Source organism: Pinus tabuliformis, chromosome 8 (genome assembly GCF_031772625.1).
Source record: "Pinus tabuliformis cultivar Carrire ecotype Pingquan chromosome 8, CPIR1, whole genome shotgun sequence".
Lineage (NCBI taxonomy): Eukaryota > Viridiplantae > Streptophyta > Pinopsida > Pinales > Pinaceae > Pinus > Pinus tabuliformis.
Window position 1 is genome coordinate 1,286,205,775 of NC_142294.1, and position 25,744 is coordinate 1,286,231,518.

Genomic DNA, 25,744 nt, shown 5'->3' on the forward strand with positions numbered 1-25,744 from the left:
AATATGTTGATAATGAATGTGTTCAAAATGTCTTTCAAAAATACGAACTCTAAGGAAAATACGAAAAATTATTAGATTTCGGATAGTATAAATGTTTATTAGTTGTAGTACAATGAGTTGTGAGTCTAGCCTAACAATGATTCGGTGAATGCCAAGTGAAATGGCATTAGAGAGTAGTTCAATCAACGCACTATACGCAGGGATATTGTTTGTCAATCGACCGATACAAATCCCTTGAAATCTCACTAACTCTCCACTTGGAGCAAAAATAGCCCACGCTACGAAGATAAATTCTACGTACTACGACTAGCACCATCGACATGACCAACAAAAGGTTCCAAATACTCCAACATCTGCAACAAATGAAAAGCGGATTACTAACCAGATAAAAATCTCTAAAAGACACACACACACACATGCAATGAAAGCATATATATAGTGAGTTTTACTACACTTAATCAAGCATAGTAATGCTTGAGGTACAACCCGTTTTGGGCCTGCGATAATGGAATCCCATCATAATCTACTAACTTATAGGCTCCTTTTGCTAGAACATGCTTGAAAACATAAGGACCCATCCACATTGGTTCGAATTTCCCTATTCCAAGTTTATCAGATTCCTAATCGTAAAGCAAGACCAGGTCTCCTTCTGAGAAGATACAAGCCTTGACATTCCTATCATACTGTGCCTTAATACATTTCTTATGCGCTTCGTTAGCCAATGCGGAATCACGACGGGTTTCGTCCAGATGGATTAATTCCATGAAACACACTTCTTCTTTAGAAGTGTTAGGTAACATGTCAATCATGAGTTTGAGTGATGAAATTTCACATTGTATTTATAAGATTTCTTGCAAACCATACACCAACTAAAGGGTGTAAATCCAGGTGCATTTCTCACCGAGGTTCAATATGGTCACAAGGCAGAGTATAGGATTAAGTGCCAATTTTTTTTATGAACCCCTATCATTCTTTGCAACATCCACTTCAGGACCTTGTTGATGGCCTCAACTTGTCCATTCGCTTGTAGGTAATACAAGGTAGAACTATCATGTGACAGTCCTAACTTAGCAGTCAACTCAACCATCATGTGATTACGAAAATGCAACCCATGATTTGTAACTATGGCTTGTGGTACACCGAACCGGGTAACCACATGGTTAAAGAAGAAAAGAGCAGTCATTTCACCGCTGTTGTTCAATGTTGGCATCGCCTTGGCCCATTTGGTAAAATAGTCAACGACGACTACAATATAGCCATGCCCCCCGACCGAGGTGGGGTTACATGTCATAAATTCAATGCCCCATTTGGCGAATGGGCCAACAACAATGACTGGATGCAATGGTGCAGGTGGTAATCTATTTTTTCGGTCATATATCTGGCATGCAGGATATCTTCTAAAAGAAATAATACAATCTTTAAATATAGTTGCCCAGAAGTAACGAACATGAAGAATCCTTTGTGGAGTTGGATATCTAGATAAGTGTCCAACACAGGCACTTGAATGGAAATCATTCAAGGCTTTCTCAGCCTCCTCATGCGTGAGGTACCTCCGTAAAACCGTATCAATACCACGATAGTTAAGTGTGTTGCCAATGATCAGATAATCTTTTGCTTGGTAACGAATACATCACTGTTGCGAGTGATAGGTATCTTGCCGGAAATTTTGGATTTGGAGATAAATTATTATATCTCCATACCAGGCATTAAATGATGAAAGTAGAAATAGAGACTCATCCAAAATTGATGGTTCGGATGTTGAATCGATGGAGGTGGAGGGAAGGTCACATAGTAACTCAACAAAAACTGGAGATTTATTTGATTTAGACTTGATGAATTCTAAATCAAATTCCTGTAGAATAACTATCCATTTTAAATATTTCTCCCCCAGCAATTGATGTGACAAAATGTATGTCATAGGGTTGTAATATGAAGTGATAGTTGTTTTTTGTAACAGGACATAATGGCGAAATCTTTGAACAACTTGCACAGCTGCCAAAGCTAGTTTTTCTACATAAGAGTACTTACTTTCTGTATCGCTGAGATTACATCTCAAGTAATAAATAGGATGTTCAATCCAATTTTCTTCCTAGACTAAAAACATGCCAATGGTTGTATTTGCAACGGCGAGATACAGGTAATAGTCATTTTGGTAATTTGGAGAATACATTAATGAAGCTCTAATCAAGGTATCTTTAAGATCATCAAAGGAAGCTTGCGCAACCTGATCCCAATGAAAGGGTATCTCCTTTTTAAAAGACGTGTAAAACCTTTAGCCATTTCAGCATAATTAGGAATGAACCTCCTCAGAAAGTTGTCTTTCCCTTGGAGTATTTGTAACTGTAAAATATTTGAAGGTGGAGGCAAATCTAGAATTGCCTAAACCTTTAATGGGTCTAGTCGAATCCCTTCTCGAGACACTGTAAATCCAAGCAAGTGACTAGAACCAACGCAAAATACACATTTGTGTGGATTGAGTCGAATCTTGTAGTGTCAGCACCGTAAAAATATTGCTCCCAAGTGTTGCAGCTGATCAGTCTGCTTTTGTGAATGAGCAGGTAAATCGTCAAGGCAAGGTTGAACAATGTGCTTGATGTCATGGAAGGCATAATTCATTACCCTCTAAAATGTTTCCCCAACATTCTTCAAACCAAATGGGAGTTTCCTGTAGGCGAATGTGCCCCATGGACAAATAAAAGCTATTTTCGATTGGTCCTGTGGGTGTATATTGCTTTGATTGTAGTTGGAAAATCCATCCATAAATGAGAATATTTCACATCTGGCACATTCATCAATAATCTGGTCGATAAAAGGAGTAGGATAATTGTCCTTTGGACATGCCTGATTTACATCCCTATAATCGATGCACACTCGAATTGTTGCTTGTTTCTTCATGACAGGAACAATGTTGGAAACCCAGTTAGTAAGAGGAACAGGGTAAATAAAACCAACCCGCAAAAGTTTTTCAACTTCTCCTTTAATTGCACCATCTTTCTTTAGAGGAATAGGTCGAAGCTGCTACCGAACTGGCTTGACATTAGGGTACATTTTAATTTCGTGTTCAAAAATACTAGATTCAATGCCTGGCATCTCCTCGTAAGACCATGAAACAATATCTCTAAATTCATGAAAGAAGTATGGTAATTATCGAGTTCCAATGGAGAACAATATCTGCGGACATGAATGTTTTCTACAATATTAAGCTTGGTAGAAATATTAAAAATAAATTGTTTCTTCAATATTTGACAAGTTTTGCTCAGATTCGGTTGTGTCTATGAAAACTGAATTCGATAGGAAATCAATGACTTATGGGTGGTTTAGTTCATTTGAATAATATTTGATGTCATCTGGAAGATGGGAGCAATGATGATAATCTTCCCATGGTTCCTCTCCTATAATCATTGATTGGATGATTCCTTCATCCGTAGAATGTATACGTGAAAAAGGATCTGAAGAGGTACCATATTCTAATGACCGATCTACCCATACAATTGTTGAGTGCAGATTTGGGCTTGCCGCACAAGCCAAAAAATTGATTGCTACGATGATCCAATGGGGCTTAACGTCATCACCTTAATATTACTATCAACTTCAACTTTGTTGGTAATCTTACTTAAATCAGATGAGGTGGAGGAAATCATGTTGCAAGTCTCTACTCTCGCCACTTCTACCAAATCAGATGGTGAAAGTAGGGTAAAAGTACCCATTAGGGAAGGATCTTTAAAGAGATCTACTCCAACAATTTGAAGTGACAACGGGGGTTCGTGTACCAATGGAATGCTTCCTATAGCCTATGAACTATTGACAAAGAAGGCTAGCTGATCAATGACTATGATTCCACCCTTAAAAGGGAATGCTATATAGTATGAAAGTACGTGGAAACCACATCAGCCATAGCATATACCCAAGGCCTTCCTAGTAAAATGTTGTAATCGAGGGGTCCGCCAACTACCTCAACTTCAACAGTAACTGTTTTTCCCCCTAGTTTGATTTGCAGGTTTCTCAAAATCCCACATGGAGTATATGTTCTTCCATCAAAAGCTTTCAACATGGTCGACGATCGTGACAATGGTGGTGAACCAAGTATTTTCCAGTAGCTCATGGACATAATGCAAGTATATTCCCCCTCATCAATAATAGTTCGGCGAACATTCTTATTGAGAGCTTTTACCTGAATTAGGAAGGCTAACTACACCGGTAACTGTGGTGTATATCCCGCATGGTTAAAAACCACAAGATTGGAATCCGTAGGATCTATTCCACCTATTGCTGACAGTAAAGCTTGCTTCTGGGAGGGACAATTTTGCAACACCTCGAGTGTCAACATAGCAGAAGGTGATTGAGCAAGATCTTCCACTATGTTATAATTTTGAGCTGCTCGAGCCCAAGGGTTAAATTTTGATTTGTGCACAACTCCCTTCAGTGGTTTTATTGTCAATTTAGGTACAATGGGTGTAACATTTTCAGATGAATTCGAAGTCGAAGGATTAGGTTGATTAGTGACCTGATTATTCAATGATGATGATGGATTTCCATAATCTTTGTTTCTCGTTGACAGCAAAACTTCATTTTGTGGCTTTGTGATGGATAACATGAGTACTTGGGATGTGGAAGCATGGCCTGTTGCAACCAAATGGGTCTCTGGGTTTGGAAACGGATCAGTCAACACTACTGATGTGTTTGAAGTCTTTACAAGTTTAGAGACCTCAGAGCGGTGTGGACAATCTCTTGTAAATACTCATCAACATAGATCAGACATGGATCACGAGGTATCATTTCCGAAGCAGAGGAATCAGATGATTTCTCTAGAGGGGAATTTTTTTGTTTATTTTTGCTTTTCCCCTTTTTCTTGCTCCCTGGTTGCTTTGGATTTTTTCCTGTCACATGACGCAACATTAATCTCGGAGCCAAGAGTACTTTCTAATGCATTGGTAGTTTGATTGGAAAGAGCAAGGTTTTGACCAGATGGTCTTCTTGGTGTCTGTGTGCTTGAAGAACTGATCACACCAGGGGGGATAATATGGGGTACTAAGGGAGGTACCCAAGGTAATAATGTAATAATGGGATAGGCCATAGTAATAAATAAGGTGGTTAACCCATGTCATGTAAGGGACCACAAGTAGTTAATAATAATGTAATGGGCCCATGGTATTAGTTGATGGTATGAGGAAACCATGGTAATGACCCATGGTATTGTATGTATGAGGCCTATATAGAGGCTAGAGACTCCACATGGAGAGATATGAAGAGAAGTATTCTTGTATGAACAGACATATGGCTTGTGGAGTGTTCTCCTTCCTTAAGGAGTGAATGTATGGTGTTGCCCTACCTTAAGGGTTTGATATCAATAAAGAAGAATTTCTATCTATTTTTATCTTGTTCTTTCTTGGGTTTATTCTGTTATCATATATTTTTGTATCAGATCTACAAAAAGTGGTATCAGAGCTACAACAAGTGGTATCAGAGCACTTTCTTGGGCAAACCGTAGAGAATTTTTTTTCATTTTTGCAGGGATTTTTTGGGTGGCGAATTTGTAGATCAGATATGTACGTTTTGGTGCAAGATATATAGAATCTAATTGCAGATCTGTATTCCTTGTGCAAAAATAGCCGATTTAAAAAAAAAAATCGATTGAATTGGAGTCCGGATGAAGGAGATATCACTGATTTAAAAATCAGTGGGGTTGCATACAATTTTCAGGGCAGCGAGTTTGCGACGCAGATCTAGACGTCCTGGTGCAAGATCTACAAAATTTAATTGTAGATCTGAATTTCTTGAGAAAAATCACCCAATTTCAAAAAAAAAATCAGTCGAAACGGAGTCCGGATGAGGGAGATATAGCTGATTTAAAATCAGCTATTTTTGCAGAAATTTTGGTGACGGCGGGAGAGTTGCAGCGCAGATCTGGAATTCTAGTGCCTGGATCAAGATTTCTACCACATGGGCAGATGCAGAATGATTGTTCCATTTCTGAAAACAGGTTATAATAGGGATTCTGAGTAATATTGACGGATCTATGACCATTTCAACTTTTCACCAATATTTTTGTGATGGCGGGCCTAGATCGAAGTTCGAGGGACTTATATAAATTTGACGGTTCTCACACGTCAACATGGCTAGCACAAATGGAGCAGTATTTCAGATTGAATCATATCCTAGATGATTGGACTAAGCTTAGTGTGGTGACCATGTACCTGGACAATGAACGATGGCAATGGGCGGAATGGCATCAGCGTTGCAATGGACCTTTTTAGAATTGGGATGCCTTCAAAAAAGCTCTTATAGAGCGCTTTGACTGTAAATCAAATCTTGTGGATAAGCACACACAGACAGACACACAGCCTAGCAAAGATTTTATTTTTATAGAAAAGAAGGAAACCAAGGAACCTAAAGGGTTATTTCCTACTGGTATATCCTTATTGCAGATTCATGGATTGATTCAGAAAGAGAAGATCATTGTTTCTACCAATCCTAGTTGTAAACATAATTTTATCAGTGTTAATTTGGAAAAAAAATTGCAAGTCCCAACAAAACAAATTGAACATACACAGGTTGATAATGAGGATGTTCAAGTGTACAAGGATTTGAAGATTTCTATGGATAAATATGTGTTGCATGGTGATTTTTATGCCTCAGAGATGGATAATATGGATGTTGTTTTGGGATATCCTTGGATGGAATCCGTTGGTACTATCAATATTAATGTGCAAAAGAAATTCCTAAAGCTATGGTATAAAAAGAAGAAAATTACATTACAGGATATTTCCATCCATAAACAGGTAGAGCACATGGAGGCTGAAGCAGAAGATGTTCAAGGGACTGACATATCAAATGATGAGCCTTTGATGATCGAAAATCAAACACAAACAGAGGCTGCAGAAGAAAAGGTTACAGGTGATGATACATCAGAGGAGGGCTCAGTGGTTGAAGTCATATTAAAGAAAAAGACACCGTGGGTTAAAACTTCAACATATCATCACCCACATCACCCCGCAAGACAACCATCATGGAAACCAAGTAGTCACATGATGGATAGAAAGGAGAGACGATCCACCTACTACACATCAACAAAGAAGAGCTGCCACGGTCAACTTCCATCTCAAGTGAGCGAGGCACCAGCGAGATCGAGGGTTCACCTTTCTCTTGGATGGCTAGATGCACGTGCATGGTATCAGTGGACTACTCTTTTGAGTAGATCTTATTATTTGTGTTCTTCCCATGTTTCGGGGACGAAACATGCTTAGGGGGGTGGAATGTTATATACCTAGGGGGGATAATATGGGGTACCAAGGGAGGTACCCAAGGTAATAATGTAATAATGGGATGGGCCATAGTAATAAATAAGGTGGTTAACCCATGTCATGTAAGGGACCACAAGTAGTTAATAATAATGTAATGGGCCCATGGTATTAGTTGATGATATGAGGAAACCATGGTAATGACCCATGGTATTGTATGTATGAGGCCTATATAAAGGCTAGAGACTCCACATGGAGAGATATGAAGAGAAGTATTCTTGTATGAACAGGCATATGGCTTGTGGAGTGTTCTCCTTCCTTAAGGAGTGAATGTATGGTGTTGCCCTACCTTAAGGGTTTGATATCAATAAAGAAGAATTTCTATCTATTTTGATCTTGTTCTTTCTTGGGTTTATTCTGTTATCATATATTTTTGTATCAGATCTACAACAGTGGAAGCATGGTCTGTTGCAACCAAATGTGTCTCTGGGTTTGGAAACGGATCAGTCAACACTACCGATGTGTTTGAAGTCTTTACAAGTTTAGAGACCTCAGAGCGGTGTGGACAATCTCTTGTAAAATACTCATCAACATAGATCAGACATGGATCACGAGGTATCATTTCCGAAGTAGAGGAATCAGATGATTTCTCTGGAGGGGAATTTTTTTGTTTATTTTTGCTTTTCCCCTTTTTCTTGCTCCCTGGTTGCTTTGGATTTTTTCCTGTCACATGACGCAACATTAATCTCGGAGCCAAGAGTACTTTCTGATGCATTGGTAGTTTGATTGGAAAGAGCAAGGTTTTGACCAGATGGTCTTCTTGGTGTCTGTGTGCTTGAAGAACTGATCACACCATCGCTGGCATGAGAGTCATTACTCGATTGTGGAGGAGGGGGAACAGTGAAAGTTGGTCGAGGTGCATTGGGTATTTTATCATAAAGCATGCCAGATTGTGTGTAAATCAAATCCAACTATTCGGAACGAGCAATAACTTGCTCTTCTGTGACAACTCCACCTTTTTCCACATCCTTGGTGATTGATGGCAACAAGGATTTTATGAACCACTCAACTAAAAGCTGATTGGGAACATATGTCTTAACCATTCGACGATGACGCCGCCACTCATGAATATGATCTGATATATGGGTAGCAGTTGTCTATTTAAAGTTGGTTAGGAGTTCCATTCCAGTCTTGTATCTGATGGGTAACTGGAAGTGGGTCAAAAATGTAGTGGCTGAAGTGGTGAAATTATCGAAAGAAGATCTTGGTAATTCAATGTACCATTTAGCAGCTAGACCAGTAAGTGTTCTTTGGAAAAGACAGTCTAACAGAATCATCATTTAAGGAGTTTGATGAACACAAAAAATGAAAGGTCATGACATGATTTGATGGGTCTTCTCCATGATTTCCGATAAATTCTGGAATGCTAGATGGTAACTTATGAGGAATTATCAGCCACCAAGGTCCATATAAGATTGGATCATTAGTGAGTCGATTTAAATTTGGTAATTCTAAAGTTGCTACAAACAGCAACTGTCGATTTAGGTCAGGTTGAGCATATCCAAGATATTATGGAATTGCCTGAGCAATAGGTCTTTGCATACCAACATAGGGCATCTACATTTGGTAACCTTGGTATGGTTGTTGTTGAAAAAAACTTGCATAAGGTGGTTGTTGATAACCAAGTTGAATGTGTGGTTGTCCATAACCTACAAAGCCTTGTTGACCAGGACCTTGGTAAGCTTGAGATTGACCAAAACCAGGTTGAGCCTATGGAACAAGTCCAAACTGGGGTTGGAATTGCTGGAATTGCGGTTGTTGAAATTGAAGCTGCTACGGTCGTTGAATCAATTGTTGTTGTTGTTGGTACAATTATTGTTGATTTAAAGGTTGTTGTTGTCCAACAACGAAGGATTGGCTAGGTTGTGAATAAACTATACCAGTCTAAGCCTGGGTTAGTCTAGATAAGTGTATACCTACCTGAGGTTGTTGCTGAACCTCGGAAACAAGTGGTTCTTGTACAACAACATGAGGAACTTGAACTTCTTGACCTGAAACTTGTGGTTGCAAGGTAGAAGGATCAGTTTGTACCGGTTGAGATACAAAAATTTGAACTTATGATTGTGGTACAGTAGTAATGACAGGTGTAGAAGGAATAGCTGACACAGTTTGCATTAGTTGTGTTGGATACACAAGCCTCAGTTGAACTGGCATTGTTGGTTGCCACCAACAAACTCTAATTCCAGATTGACCTGAATACTGCGAGATATTACCATATGGTAGACCTCTGGAATAAGGAAGGTACGGTGAATAAGAGTATTGCTCTCCATATGGTGGAAATCCAGTATTTAATGGATACATAAGTCCTTGTTGACCAGATTGCCTAACTTGACACTGATATGCGGGATCAAACTATTGAGTTCCCGTTAGAAAAGAACCAGGTAAAATTCTAGTTGAGGACATGGGTGATGACCATTGTGTAGAAGCAACCCCTAAGTGGGTTCCAGACAATGATTGGTAACCAACTGGGATGGACAATTCACCATATAGGTGCAACTCAGGTGTGGTAGAAAACATCAAAGAGGTTGCAATAGAAGATTCTATAGCAGCTGCATCAAATGATATAGTCTAAGATGTTGACAGTTGTTCAACCATAGTTAACTGACCCAAAAGTTGTCCTAAAGAATCAACGGGTGCTTGAAAAGAAGCAGGATCAAATGGAGTGGGAAAATCAGGAGTATGAGGGTAAAGATAAAGCCCAGTTCCAAAGTGAAACAAGGTTCCAAGTGTGGAATCTTCTTCCAATTTCTCCTCTATAGAAATTAAACCTAGTGGAAAAACTTCAGCGTCAGGTCCGTAAAAGATTTTTGGTGTTGATAAAGTTGAATTTTCAATAGTTATTGATGTCTAAGGGGTAACCGGTTGATAGTCTTCTAGTAAAGTAACAACTTCTGAATGTTCAAATTCAAATTCTAGATGTTCAGGTAAATGAACAATAGTTTCAGAAAGAGGTTCCTGAACAACTTTAGGTTCAGATGTAACTTATGTTTGAACTGGGATAGATTCTGGATTAAATTCTGGTTGAACTGATTCAAGCTCAGTTGTACTTTCTTATTGAGAAAATTCAAGTTGAGGATCAACTTGTTGTTGAACAATGTTGGTTACTGTTTCACTAGCATGAATGCTAATGTCCTCACGTAATTGTGAAACTTCTTCTTCAAAAACAGATGGGCTAGAAATAGTTGGAGTAACTAGAGTCTCATTACTTACCGAAATAGATGATTCAGGTAATTCAGATGAAGAAATAGTAGTTCTTGATGTACTTGACTTAGTTAAGTGAGACCACTTTGTCTGATTTGGTGTCACTTCGGGAGGCAAAGGCAGTTTTCTCACTTTTCTCCATGAACGACGAGGTATGGGTTGATGTTCCTCCACGATTGCTGATTAATTTTATTATCAAAAAAGAAATAAACAAAAAGGGGTATACTAGACAAATGGTTTACGAAGAAACTATGAACCGCAGAATACCTCATGGCGAACCAAGAAGTATAGGCAAGAAATCTCCCCGAATGTTGTGTTCGGTGTATCATAGTTTACAAGGCGGATGACTCAGTTACTTAAGGATGGATAACAACCTAGAGTTGTCCTCCCATATATACCTAAATGTACGTGGAGGCCTAGTCCGTATAAGCATTGTCTAATGCAAAACTCATAGTGAGAGCATCCCACATACTTTACGTACTGTAACACCGCCCTATATACCCAAAGATACATGGATGAGCTGCGATACACTCACGTACATGGAATGAGGTATCACACTCAGGATGTATTACAGACAAGTTAGGGACAACTGCTTTGTTTTATGATGCCGGAACACATCTCTAGCCTAGAACCACTAAATTTTCTCATTAATGACAATGCTCCATTAGGTAAATTGACGTTAATTTTAAGTTTATCTTGCTTAGGAATTTTCCTTTCAAGTTCACCACGTGATGTATTCTAAAATTCCTAGAAATGCAACTATCATATCAAGCATTATTTCCATTCAATTTAACGATGAAAATCCTATCTACTTAGGGATAGAGAAATCAGATTCCTTTTGATCAAAGAGTAAAGAGCACAATCTAAATGTAATTTCCCTACACTATTCCTATCAATACACACAAACTTTTTCAATGTAACATGCATGTATCTCTTTTCGATTCCCTTAATGTGAATATGAACAAAAAGGAAATATGCACATACAATCAATCAATCTTTCATATGAACGAATAATTTTACGACAGTTCAAATTTGAAGGAAGAGAAGACTTTACAAAACTTTCTTTCGAATGAAGGTTAATCAATTATATCCTAACTTGTCTATTGATCGATAATGACAAAGAAAGCATGAAGAAGCATTAATCAATCCTATCAAAGTTGGGCTAGACCAGGAGAGAAAAACTCATTTTCTGAGACATAACGTTCATTGATCAATCAAATAACAGTCAAACAGAGAAAATTTGGAAAAAAACTCTTTCCAAAGGTGGGAAACTGATCCGAGGAGGATCAACACAGCCCAAAGTGGGAGACAGTGTGCTTCAGAGCACTATCCCTGAGCCAGGGATGCTCTGCAGTGCATTGTGTCCCTCACAAGCCTGCGTTGGTGACAGTAAGCCATTTCAAGAGGCAGTTTGACACAGTTTTGAACAATTTTTCAAATAAACAACTTAATTATAATTGATGAACACAAATAAAGTCTACAAGGATGTCTTAGGAGGTGGATAAGCTACTAGGAAAGAGGATTCTCCCTAGTATGGTTGCCAATTTGTTTTGGAGAAATTAGCATCTACGGATAAACGCTAATTCACTAAACAAGTAGCTGTGCCTAGAAAAATATTTTAAAATATTTTAGACTTTTCTTATAAGCAATAGATAAGAAGAGAGGATAGAAGGCCTACCTATAGTTCCACTTTCCTCTCGTCTCCCTTGTATTGATTCTGTTGCTCCTTCATGTACTTAATCTGCTTGAGAAGTACCCTGTAAACACAACAGAAGACAAAAACTGATCAAAGCATACGATCCATTGAATATAAATGAAAGGAATTAGAAGCAATTCATACATATAAGAATTATGAAAGAACACAACATATGGAAAAAGGTTCAAACACTTTATTAGATAGAACAAGGAAGTACAACCATCAGTGTCTGATTCAGATTCATTCCTCCAGCTTGGATCCCATCCACATCACATCAAAAGCAAGACAAGCTTGTGGCATCACATCATTTGCTCCAAACTCAAGTCTCATAGCAACATTATCTCCTTACAATTCAACATAATCCAACCACTAATCACTTAGATGAGTGGTAAATTTATAGGAAGATGAAGGAGGTTTTGTCATTAATGGTGACATTGCATCGCCTTCCATACTTAGAATTAGTTCCACGGAGGAAGGGATGAGAGGATAGGATGATCCTTAACTCATTCCTCATCCATTTTCGAGCTCATAGGAGTTGATAAGACATGGAAACTTCTAGATGACTCCAAAAGATAAGAATATTCCCCAAACCCTATGTGAATTTCGCTCATTCTCGCCCAACATAGGTGAAAGGAAGCATAAGTTCTCTGCATAGCACCCTGAAATTGGACTTAACTACTCTGCAACGCACCTTCATAAGGGCTTACCTGCACTGGTCCCTCTAGAGGCAATTTTTGGATTTCTTCAAGTCATGAAACTGTCTTGGAAGGAGGCATTCAAAGCGTTGACTTGTTTAGGGCATGAAACAACTAATTTAGGGTTTCACAAGCCTTAAAACACTAATCTGAATGTTGGGATTTGATGTGCCCAAATGGATCTATAATAGACATGGATAAAGCAGGGCTGCTCAACCTGCTATGGGTGCCACATTACAAATGCATGCCCATCATAATGGTTCTAATCAAGTAGCTACTATGCTTGGTACACGATGGGTATTTGTGGCTCGAGGAGACAATACCCATTACTAATAGGCTAATCCATAGGATCATGCTGCTGCCATACATAGGGAAAAATTCGACCATGGTGTTTGGTGGAGAGGCTGGTGATCATGTTCTTGGAGAGGCCATGAAGGTAAAGTTCAAGTTAGTGAATAAGCCGCGGGGCTATGCCATTTCGATCATCTGTGACCCAGTGGTCAAAATAGCCACACAACTCTTATCAGGGAAGGTCATGTGGAAGTGTCGCGCAAATGAAGTGCCAGCAACAGTTGTAGCTTTGGTGTCCCAATGCATGGAGGGATTTCAATTTAATTGGGTACACTACCTCTATGGTGAGTTCCTCACGAAGTGCCATGAGGCACAGGATCTCAGCAAGACATTTCACTATGCATGGGTCTTGTTGTCCATTGTGTTTGTAGCTTGGGAGCTACCCAAAGATAGTCAGTTTCCTTCGGTTGCACTAGACCTACTAGAGGCCACGAAGTACGCTTCACTATGGGTGACTAAGGATCCTCAGAGGATAAAATACAACAAAATATTTTGGACATTGAAGGAGATGAACGTGCACATTGCCATCAACAGCAAGCCGTGGTTGTTGCCAACCAATTTTGACAGATTACAGGAATACGCAGAATTCAAGGCTGATTTCCACCAAATCTCAATAAGGGCGCGAAAGGACCCGAGCAGAAGTGGCACAAATTGCCCTACTTGGCGACAGATGACGTGATCAATGCAGTCATTGGTAGCTGGCCGACAAGATGGCGTACCACAATGGACTTAGCTGCAGGATCTAGCAAGACTGCCTTGTGGCGGAAGAAGGAAGAAGCCAAGCTCAAGATGGAGTAGATGTTTGTGAAACAAAGAAAGGAGGCTGATGTTAAGGCTAAGGTAGAGCACGCTTCCACACAAGAGACAAGTGGACAGGCAGGAGAAGAGGAGCACGACTCTATCAAAGAGAAATCACCCTCACCAGAGACAAGGAAGAAGCAGATGAACAGTCAGAGCAGGGAGGAGCAGACTTGGAGACAACTCTGTTTTGTATTAAGCACACTAGGGGTCCAGAAAAGATAGGGTCATAGAATAAGTCCAAAGCGAGCAAGACTTCTTTGGATCTAATCACCCTGATAGATGAGGATCTGAATGATATAGGGGATACATTGCGGGATGCCACTACAAAAATGATGTAACAGTTCGAGTAGCAGCAGTAGCTGGAGTTGGGCACTATTCAGACGGGTTTGCATGAGCTGTAGATCCATGCCTCACAGATGTAGACCAACGTGGCGCCCACCAGTGTGGCCATTGGCAGCTCAGAAGCCGTGGAGATGCTGCGCGCTAGGGACCGCCGAGCCATAATGTTGTCAGACGGAGCATTGACGACGACGACTGACGCTGACAGAACCACTGTCAGCACCCTCAAGGGCATGGGACATAATCTGGTAATGCTTCCTAGCGAAGTGCTTTACCTTTTTGCAGGATGGTGTGATCGCCGAACTTCGGGCCCACAATCACTGTGCTTTGTAGGTGATCAATGAAAGAAAGGTCAACAATTCTCAGATGGGTGTACGACGCAACTCTACCATTAGCCTTGTGACCGACCTCACAAATAAGAATCAGCGCCTCACTAAGGTTGTGGATGAAGCATGCCAAACTATCCCGAAGCTCGACGTCCTTGAGGCTTAGCCAATTAATGTGAGGGTTCGAAAACTCACTGCGGGAGTGCGTGACACACACACAAAGTTGGCCAAGGTTCAGCTGGAGTTGAATCTAAAGATCGAAAAGTTGTAGTTGAAGGACAAGCCTTCGACTCCACCAGAATTCAAGGAGCAGTGCACAACTACTGTGGCAGATCCGATAGCAACAATCGCAAGTGCAGTGACGAACTGGATGACACCTTTAGAGCAGTTGCTCGAGGTCCTCACCAGCCTACAGGAGGACCCCAATGTACATAGGCTGGAGACAGAAGAGCGGGAGCTACCACAAAACTATGACGAGGTTAAGGTGACTGTGTGAACTATTTTGATCACGTAGAGACTCGCAAAGTTGCAGGAGGCCAAGGCACTGAAGGAACAGGTAGACAGAGCATAGTATAAGGAAGCCGTGGTGAAGGCTCACTTGAAGCCTTCGTTAGATGAGGCTTATGAGATCATGACCACCATTGAATGCAAGTTGGCTAATGTGTAAGAGAATCAGCGGAAACTACAGGCTGATAGCGTAGGGCCAGTGACAGAACAATTGGTCAAGGAGCTAAAAAAAGTGGCAACGCAGTGTGCCGCTGAGGTAGAAGTCATCTAGTTCGAGCTAGGAGGTCTTTGCGACAAGATCTCCGCACCAGCCGAGTGACTCGAGGGCAAGTTACCATGTTTGTGTTGGCAGCTTATTGGGAACGAGTCCCCTAGGGGTCAATTTTTGGGTTAAACACCCAAGTTTTGGGGCAGAAGGCCCAAATTTTGCGTAAGGAAATGTAAAGTCTCCGTATTTTGTGGTTGTGGAGTGCGAAGATGTGTAAGGTTAAAAGGGTTTTCTGCCCTTAGTCTAGATAAGTTGTGTCATTTTGGAGATCTACCCATGTTCCGTGAACCATGGGATTGTATAAAAAGGGAAGTCTTAGAAGATCTAACAAGATAGTAGAGGAAGTAAGTTGGAATTAATGAGTCATTGGTAAGTTTGGGAGAGCTAAGAGTGAAAGTCTTAGCATAGGAAGAGGCTCTGCAGCTGAGTGCACAGAGGCCTAGGGTGGAAGTCTGAAGTTGAGTGCACAGACCCCTGCAGCTGTGTGCACAGGGCAAATAGAGTCTATACTGGGAACTTGAATCATAAATAAAGAAAATTATTATGGAATCATTGTGTTTTTTGTTTTTGATTATTGTATCTGATTATGATATGTTAAGTTCTGGGTTTACATTATAATGTTAAATTGATGTGTGAATGTATCTATTTCTATCTGTTATTCAAACGCAAGTAATAATATATGTTTACGCGAGGGTATTATTAATTGCATGATAAAGTTGGCTAACCACTAAGATAATTAAAGAAATGAGACAGTAATATAGTTACAGAGGTGTGTAAGTGCCCAAATCATTGTGTAGGGTTGCGTGAAGGAGAGTCAGATACCTTCGCGGAGGTTCTGAAAGACGGAAGAGGAAATACATTGATAATCCCTAAAGACTTATCAATCTGCATAAAGGCAGGGATTAAGGTAGAAAATCGAAATCACAACCATCTCATGGTGTGGAAACTTGGTTCCTGCATCCACGATACTGCTTCTGAGACTTCAGTCCACACTCCGCGGATTGATGCTGAAAGGGCCAGTAGTGTAGGTATTTACTTGGCTGCTTAACGCTGAACCTGGATCAAGGCCCATCAGGCAAAAAAAATCCATTTCAATGACCATTCACCACTCAACTTTCCAATGGAATGTTATACATTTAATATATAATTCATGGAAGCACCATTGCGGCAACTCATTTTACAATACTGCTCTCTAGATCACTGTCAAAATTTCATACAATGTATCTTTATTATTAGGACTCATCAATCAAGATTTCCAATGGTGGATTACAAATCTAAACCATCATTAATGGAAGCACCATTTCTTCAACTCAGTCTACAATACTACTCTATAGGTCACTGCAAACATTTCTCTCACCAAGAATCTTTAGTTAGGGATCAACACTATTTCATAAACTCCTTTTAAAGTTCTGTTTCTTGTCACCTATGTTTACCTTAAAGTTTTATTTTCCCGGTTTCTCTGCACTACATTAACCTATATTATTCTACCATATTTTCTTATTTAACGGTTTTCTATCATGCACGAGGAAATATTGTTTCTCTTGTGAGGGTAAGAATGCAAGTGACAACGATTGATCATCTACAAAACTCTTCCTCTAATGAGGAGTTAAATCTGGTACGTTTTTAAGAGCATAATGATATAAAAGTTGAAGAACATATGATGTAGATATTGAAGGTGGTGCTTTTGCATGAATTATAGTGCAAGGTGAAACTTTAACCAAGAATATTAGTGTTAACAGAGGCCAAAATAAAGAGGATATGCTGAAGGAAATTGATGATGTTGACTTAAATGGATGCTTAATAAGAGTTGCAGTGAGAAAATATGGAACTCACCAGAATCGATACATTATTGGCTAAATACCTCATGCAAGGAAGAAGAAGAAAGGGTTATTACAATGTTAAATGAACAAAAGGAGGAAATAGTTGATTGTTGTAAGCAGATACTTGAAATTGGCCATGACCTAGAGTTGATACAACTTAAGGCTAATGTTGCTCCACTTTGAGTCCATTCAAAGATGGAACTTGGGGAAATCAGGGTGTGTAGTAGTTAAGAAAATATATCAAGATATGGCATTATGAACAATGGAAATCCTAAATAGAGACAAAGCTATGGATTTACACCCTACAATTTTGACCAAGTTCTATTAGACTCTATCTAAGGCATACAAATATCATTCATACAATTTAAAAAATATATATGAAATTGTGATGAGTTTCCTTTCCAAGTTGGAAGGAATTGTGCCATGTGGTTAAATTCCAAGAGAATGAGTGAAAATTTGCCAAAGTGTTTCCTAACAACAACATGGATAACTATATTTTGTTGTGCAATTATAAATGGTTTATCAATGTCTAGGCTATATTTGTTTTAGGGAAATAAAAATATGAAGAACCATGTCAAGAATTGTGAGCAAGGAATATTCGTGGTTGCACATCCTAATGCATGGATGACTAAATAATTGTTTATGATTTTGATATACCATTTTTTCAAATTTTACCTAGATGTGTCTATCTTACAAACATATACTTGTTAATTTTTTATGGCCATCACAACTACATAGTTTTGCAAACCACAGAGGAAAACACGATAGGCATACATAATGTTGGCACTGGTTAGAAATTACTCATAAGTTGCAACCCTTAGAAGTGCGTTTGGGCCTTTTAAGAATTCTTTAAGGTTTGAGAGAATAAATTGGATGGAAAAGAACCCATGGAGAGAGGTAAAAAGGTTTGAAATAGTTGAAATTGCTAGCATATCTATTGAAAGGACCTTGAAACCCTCTAATATTAATGTGGAATGTAGGTGCAATGGAATTTGGCTAGTCAATTATGATGCTCTTACCAATGATAAGGCTTGCAGCCAGGTTTTTGAAATACCTGGTGATAAAGATGCAAAAGTTGTTATAAACATATTGAGTCTACCTCAAGGATGTTATCATCTATTAGGTGATGATTATGAACATGTAAATGCTACTTAAGAATATGATGGAGCAATTCAGGAAAAAATAGTAGTTGTTGATGAAAAAAACCATGTACAAATTTTATAAATGCTAATCAAAATGAATTTGTTGAAATGAATATGATTGAAGGTGGTCGAGTGATGGGAAGCATTAATGAGCAATTTTCATTTCCAAGCCAAGTGACCCTACATGAGTGGTTAGCGGAAGCCATGATGAATATGAATTGAAATGATATTTACAAAGACTAATGAATAAATCCATAACATCCTTCATTCGTGTTGGGCCATAAGGTGTTCAGGTGGTGGGGACCAGAGTTACATAAATATTTTATTGTTGGTCTATTAAACTCCATCATTCAAGGTAGGAACCATTTTTTGGTTATGTAAGATACAACTATTCAGGTAAGAGAAAGGAAGGTCGGTAAGTAAGAGGGGCCTATTTCATTTTCCTACTTGCATAAAGCCTACTTGAAGGGGAGGGACTTTAACACAATGAATCAAAAAAAATGATTGCATTGTAAGACCATAGGTAAGGTTCATGGGTATGTGATTCCCTCGATTCAACACTTCATGACATTGTAGAATGACTTTCATAACTTATATATTTCTTGAAGAACAAAGTGTAATGACCAAATAGCATATCGAAGGATGAACTACCTAAAGGTCGATGGCTTAAAAACTACCCAGAGAGCGAATGAAAGTGTTTATAAATTGCCCCTGAAAACATAACAACTTATCCTTACAATGACGCTGCAAATTTGTAGAAGAAAGAAATTCCTTTGTCACAGTTAGGCTGGCATTTGAGAAATTTGTTTGATATGGAATCAACAAGGTAGTGATGGAAACACTCAAGGAAAAAAAAGTTGGGAGAAAAGTAAAACAAAATTTGTACAAACATTAATCTCTCATAGCTTGACAAAAGTGGTAGAGAAAAGATTAATCTCTCCTACCTTGATAGAACTGGTGGTCAAGATCAACAGATACAAGAACTTTGTTGTGGAATATTATCAAAACTAATAGAAGGATATGAAAGAGTGTACAAAAAGAACCTTGACAAACATGACCACTAAAACTTGCAACATTGTTTGTAGGAAGAGAAAATTATGTTTATTTTTTCCAAACATGTATGTTGGTATATTACAGTCTAATTAATATTTTTTCCTATTATCATATATGGTTTCATACTTTAACAAAACATTCGCCAAGACTTCACAAGATAATATAATCTGGCGAGAGATTCGCCAATATATATATATATATATATATATATATATATATATATTTATATATATATATATATATATATATATATATATATATATATATATATATATATATATATATATATATATATATATATATATATATATATATATATATATACATATTATATTATTGATAAAAGTGCCACCCAATTTTCCTATGTATTATGGGGATTCGCCCATTTATTATACATATAAATTTAGGGTGGTTCTTAAAATTTTCCCTGGGAATTATTTGGTCTTGTCTATTTTACGATTCCATTTTTTTATTTTTTATTTTAAGAGTCAAACGAAGGTGAAACTCGACTCCTTTTTCATGTTTAGAGAGTTTGAAAAAGAGGTGAAAAAGAAAACTCCAAAGGTCCCTTTTCATAAATAGTCTCTTGAATTCGAAAAGGCATAAAATGATACTCAGGATAACCTCTTATCCATGTTTGACTAAAGTATTCTTTTTTCTGTAAATTTTCTATCCCATTCTGAAAAACGGTTAAAATTATATTGAGTAGACGTCTTTTCATTTACTTTCACGACTTCGAAAAGACAAGTCCTCGGAAATATTTTCATATTTAGGTAGTCTAAGAAGAGTTCAAAGAGGACTCCTCCTAGAGGGATGAATAGTATGAATTGTAGAAATGGGTTTAATTCATGATGGAACTTCTCAAAACATGTTGAGGTCAATAGTTTTGCTAATAAGACCACTTATCATAGTGGTTCCTCAGGTAATGGTAAAAACCAAGTGAAAGTGAACAATCGGCCAAGTAGATGGTGACGATGAAATGTGAAAACCAAGGCTCATATCGTATAAAAAGGTTGATAAAAATGGAAATCACATGGGATAGGATGAGAATGGTTTCATTTTTACAAAATCTTGAAACATGGGAAACTATGATTGAAATTGGTTTCATTTTTCCAACATCTTGAAACAAGAGAAAGTTCGCTAGAAATAAGTTTGCCTGCCCCCATCATAATGACTCAATTCTAGGCACATGCCCCCCAAGATTCATTTCATTCGCCTATGTAGACTATCAGTTGCTAATAGGTGGATGGAATGAAGGCTCCTTTACAAGATCAAGTGAAAGAATCGATTGGGAATTTATGAGATATAATTAAAGACTCAAATTGGAAGGGGATCCATTTCATCTTTTAACGAGATTGACACAGGAAAAGAACTATGCTCATGGACCTTGTTTCAATTTTTAATGAGCATGACACAAGAAAAGGAACTCTTCTCTAGGATCTCTGGCTATATTAATCATGGCTCCCGAGGGACCATGGATTCAAAAAATATCTCTTGAGATGGGAGTACAATTTTCTAGAAGGGATACATATAAAAGGATCCAATGCAAATATTAGGCACCAATGCTCCCAATACATGATGCACTACATCACGTACTAGATCATCTATGGACGTGGGCATGGAAAAAATTTCCACATAATTACTCTGTGGTGGGGGAGATACCAATTTCATATCAGGACCATTTAGGGAAGCTGGTTGATCACGAGTCAAATCAAGACCAATTAACGAAAGCTAGTCAATGGTTACGATTCTTCATGTCGGAAACACATCACATGAAAGAGTGACGACACAAGATATCCTTTGTCAAAAAAATAGTCATGCCCAAGGAGTACATTAAAATTCAAAGGTCCTGAGACTACCATCACATTGATATAGATAATATTTCCTACCGAAGTAATAGGAAACTAAGGAAGAACCCCTAAAGGTTGACTGATTCTTTTATTAAAAGTCAACAGATTCTGGGTAACGTGCACAAGTTGCAGAGAACCTAAAACTTGGAAAGTAGTTGAGGACAAAAACTAACAGATAAGAGTTGTATATAACTGTGTTAGATACAACTATATTATAAGCATGTACTATGATTTGGAAGGCCATGTAAGGAGGAAGACGATATCCCACTAGTGAACTCCAATCAAAGGAAGTGACCATACTACTTGGAGGGGGTGCCGTGGAAATGGGAAAACTACCCCTTGTGCTATGGGAATGGAAGAACTACTCCCTTGTGCTATGGAAATGGGAGGATTGTCCCCTTGTGCCATGGGAATGTGAAGACTATCCTCATGTGCCATTGGAATGGGAATATTTCCCCTCAGTTCATTGGAACCTGAAGGAACAAGAAGAATGTGAGTGGTATGAGAGTCACTCTTTGCGAGATAGGGAGGATAAATGGATGGTGGAATGGTTGTTTGGGAATGAAATCATGGGATTCATGTTTAGAGAGAGTGGGAATTATTAGATATGGATTCTTATCAATCAATTCATGAACTTGTGGAGAGTTATCAGAAAGCTTCTGGTAACCAACTGGGAGTCATAGCTGAGAAGATGTAAGGTTTTCCAACACTTTTGAGGCTTCATCCATATAGGGATAAAGGTGAATAGTATGATTACCTTCACACAACCTATAAGGGAACTTAACTTTGCCCTTATTTCTGTGAACCTTATGATCACTAATCGATGGTTTGTCACCATCATGATCTCTAGAAGCTAAAGATAAAGGCTAATGTGAGTCTGTAGACCACACTTATAATACCTTGGGAATACCAGGACAATATATAAGAAGGTGATCACACTAACATAAAATCCAAGGGAATTTAACTTTGTGGGACTGATTGGAAGATTTTCCATAATAGTTTCATTGGTAATAATGGATTATTGGTCCCCCCTGCTTATTTTGCTTCTTCTTCTTCATCCTTTTCTTTTTCTTATTAGCTTCCTCGTTATTAGAATAAATACTTTCACTAGGCGAGAAGGAAGAAATGGATGGAGAACTGAAAAAGGGTCAAGTTTAGGATCAACTTGCGGTTGATGCTGTTCAAGTGGAGGACTACTTGGTTGAGAAGAAGTTTGGACATTGAAAACTAAGGAGGTCAAAAATAACCAAACTGGTAAACCAATGGTAAATATAGGAAGGGAAAATGTTACCATATAAGTAGCACCAATATTTCCAAAAGAAGGAGAAGGACAAGGACTCTAGTCAGAGGGGTTTCCTTGATGGATAGACTTAGGAACTATTTCCATTAGTCTCAACCTAAGATACACTAAGGAGTTGTTCGATGGTGAGGATGTTTTCTGTGGTGAATTAATTGATTTTATAAAGTAGAGACACAAAATAAAACATATGGGTAACCAGGAAGATAAGGATTATCAAGTCACTTTGGATTATAATATGCCATCTTGGTAAACCAAGGATTTATGTATATGCATTAAATTCCCCGAACGTTGTCTTTGGTGTATCATAGTGGACAAGGCAACCGACTCAGTAACCTAAGGCAGGATAGAAACCTATATGGGGACTTCCAAAATATACCCGAAGGTATGTGAAAGTGTAGTTTGTAGTAGTGTTGTCTAATGCATAACGATTTGATGAGAGCGTTGCCATATACTTATCACATGTGGAGCGCCATTCAATACAATCAAAAGTATGTGGAGAACGGTCCAATACACTTATGTACGTGGAACATTATATGAAAACCAGAATGAAACGTTGGAAAAATATGACATCTCCTACGCTAAAAGATGTCGAAATAGGTCTCTAGCCTAGACCTCTATGTGTGTCGTTAAGTTTCAAATTCTCCTTATGTTAATTGAGTGAATTTTAGATTTTATCGTAAATTATGTTTCTATTTCAAGGCTCAAAACTCAATTTCATTTGAACACACCTATGATGCAACTAATATGACAAAAATTACCCTTTTCATTTTCCTTTTAACAATAAAAGGCCTAACTAAGTAGGGGAATAAGAAATTAATCAACATTGCAACAAACAAGTGATGCAACAATTGATCTTTTCAACTTGACTATTCCAATCAAAATCAAAGCCCTATATGCAATGAAAATAATTGTTTTTTCTTTTCTTTTAATGTTTCAAATGCAAAGAAACATATAAATGCAACTTGATCATCGACGAAGAGAAACCACATAGAATTTAACTATAATGTAAAAGTTACTTTTTTAATTCAACTATCAATCTATGCATATAAAGCCTAATTGCCAAGAAGAAATAAAGAATGAAACAAAATGTTATCAAAAAGATGATGGAAATCAAAGATGACTAACACTCATACATAATTTCACAAAAGATATTGACTTTATAGAGACATGGACACACTCAAAGACACAATGAAAACTTGTTGGACCAACGAAAATCAGAGAGAAAGGCAAAGGAATGCAATTTTTTGCATCTTATGGGGATAAAAATAGGTGCAGAATAGGTACCCATTCTCTATAGCACAGATATAGAGAAGGAGAGGGTGCAATGAAGCGCTCTGTCTCAGGACCAGGGAATGTGCTGGGCAATTTCCGTCAAAATACAACACTAGAAACAAAATAAAGATCATCAAGAGTTTTCCTAGTGTAAATCAAGGTCTGAGTGAGGATATGAAGGTTGGTTCAAGAGGTGAAACAAGTTTTAAGGTAATGGAAACCACTAAGGGAATGAAATGATCCTGGTATGGTAGCCAATTTGTTATGCAGAATTTAGGATTACAGACAAAGGTGAATTCCCTAGAACTAGTGGACTCGTTTAGAACAACATAAAGAAAATAATATAGAATTTTCCTTAGAGAAGTTAGAGAATTGGAAATAGGCCTACATTGAATATGCATCAAGCTTGTCATTCCTCCTCAATTGTGAGCTCCAATTGTAGCTCCAAGTGCTATAACTAGAACATGCACACATGACTGAAACAAGCAAATGATATACAACAACCAAGTAGGATATACTAACATCTCTATTCTATGAATCAACAAGGCATTTAAACACATGAGTGTAAACATAATGCAACACATATAGGAAAACAACACACTCTTTGTATTAATAGAAATAGGAGAGAGTTTACAACCATAAATAGGATCTGACTTTGTAGATGTCTCACCAAGTTGACCTGTCCTTCCTTGTCACAAAGCACACCTCAAGATGAACCCTAACACATGAATATGATGATTCCTTTAGGTTCAAGGCAACAACCTAGGGGCACTATCAATCTCCAAAAGCCAACACTGATGTTATGGATAGCAGTAAATTTATAGGAGAGGGATGGTAGTTTAGGATTTACCATAATGAGCTCGAGATCCACATACAATGGGAGGATGAGCTTAAGGTTTAAGAGGTGAAGTATTCAAGTTAGGATCAGATAGGGCTCGAACTTCTTATCCAATGTAAATGGTCAAAGTAACCCCTGGAATCTTCTGGAAGAGGAAGCTTCAAAAATATTTTTAATTTTCTTGAATTTCTAGAATCAATGCACCCCCATCAAGGAGCAACTAGTGTTCACTAACACTGGTGTATAAAGGAGAAACCAACGTTGACTGGAGGTAGCTAAATGGTCAGGGTGTGTTGGGGCTTAAAACATTGAATTTGTGAAGTGAGACCCAAAAACTCAAAAATTTTGGAAAGGTCATGCTTAGGGATTTGTGTAGGGATGCTGAAAACATGTTCATGGATGTGGATTGATCCCATTTGCAGGCCTATTGACTAGATGTGACAAAATGGTTTATAACACTATCTATCATGCTAATAATTTGATGATCCTCGTGGAATTATTCTATCAAAAATGATGTGATGAGGATCATAATGTTAGTTCTTCCCTTTAGTGAAATTTAGCTTTCCTAGCCTATATTATACCTCTTGTAAAGCTTATCTGGTATTTACAATAAAAGGTCCTAATGCATTTTTAAACTTGAAGGAATGCTCCTCAAGTATAAGAAAAAGAAAAACTTCATCAACATTGGGACCCTATCTAATGTATTCTAATGCAAAAATCCTAATAGGAGAAAACACAAATGACTAATAAGGATGAATATCTCCTCCATACAATTTTTTAAGAGTGTGGTCTTTAAAGAAATACCAATCCCCATGTTTTGAATCAGGACTTAGTTGTAAGATATTTTCTTATTCTAGAAAAATTCTCAACGGGTCCTAATCATTCAATATGGTGGAGGAAATAGACATGAAGGTGGTGAGATATTGGGAAAACCCTAGTTTGTGGTCTAGTTTCTCATGATACTAGTCCAATACATAACATATTGTG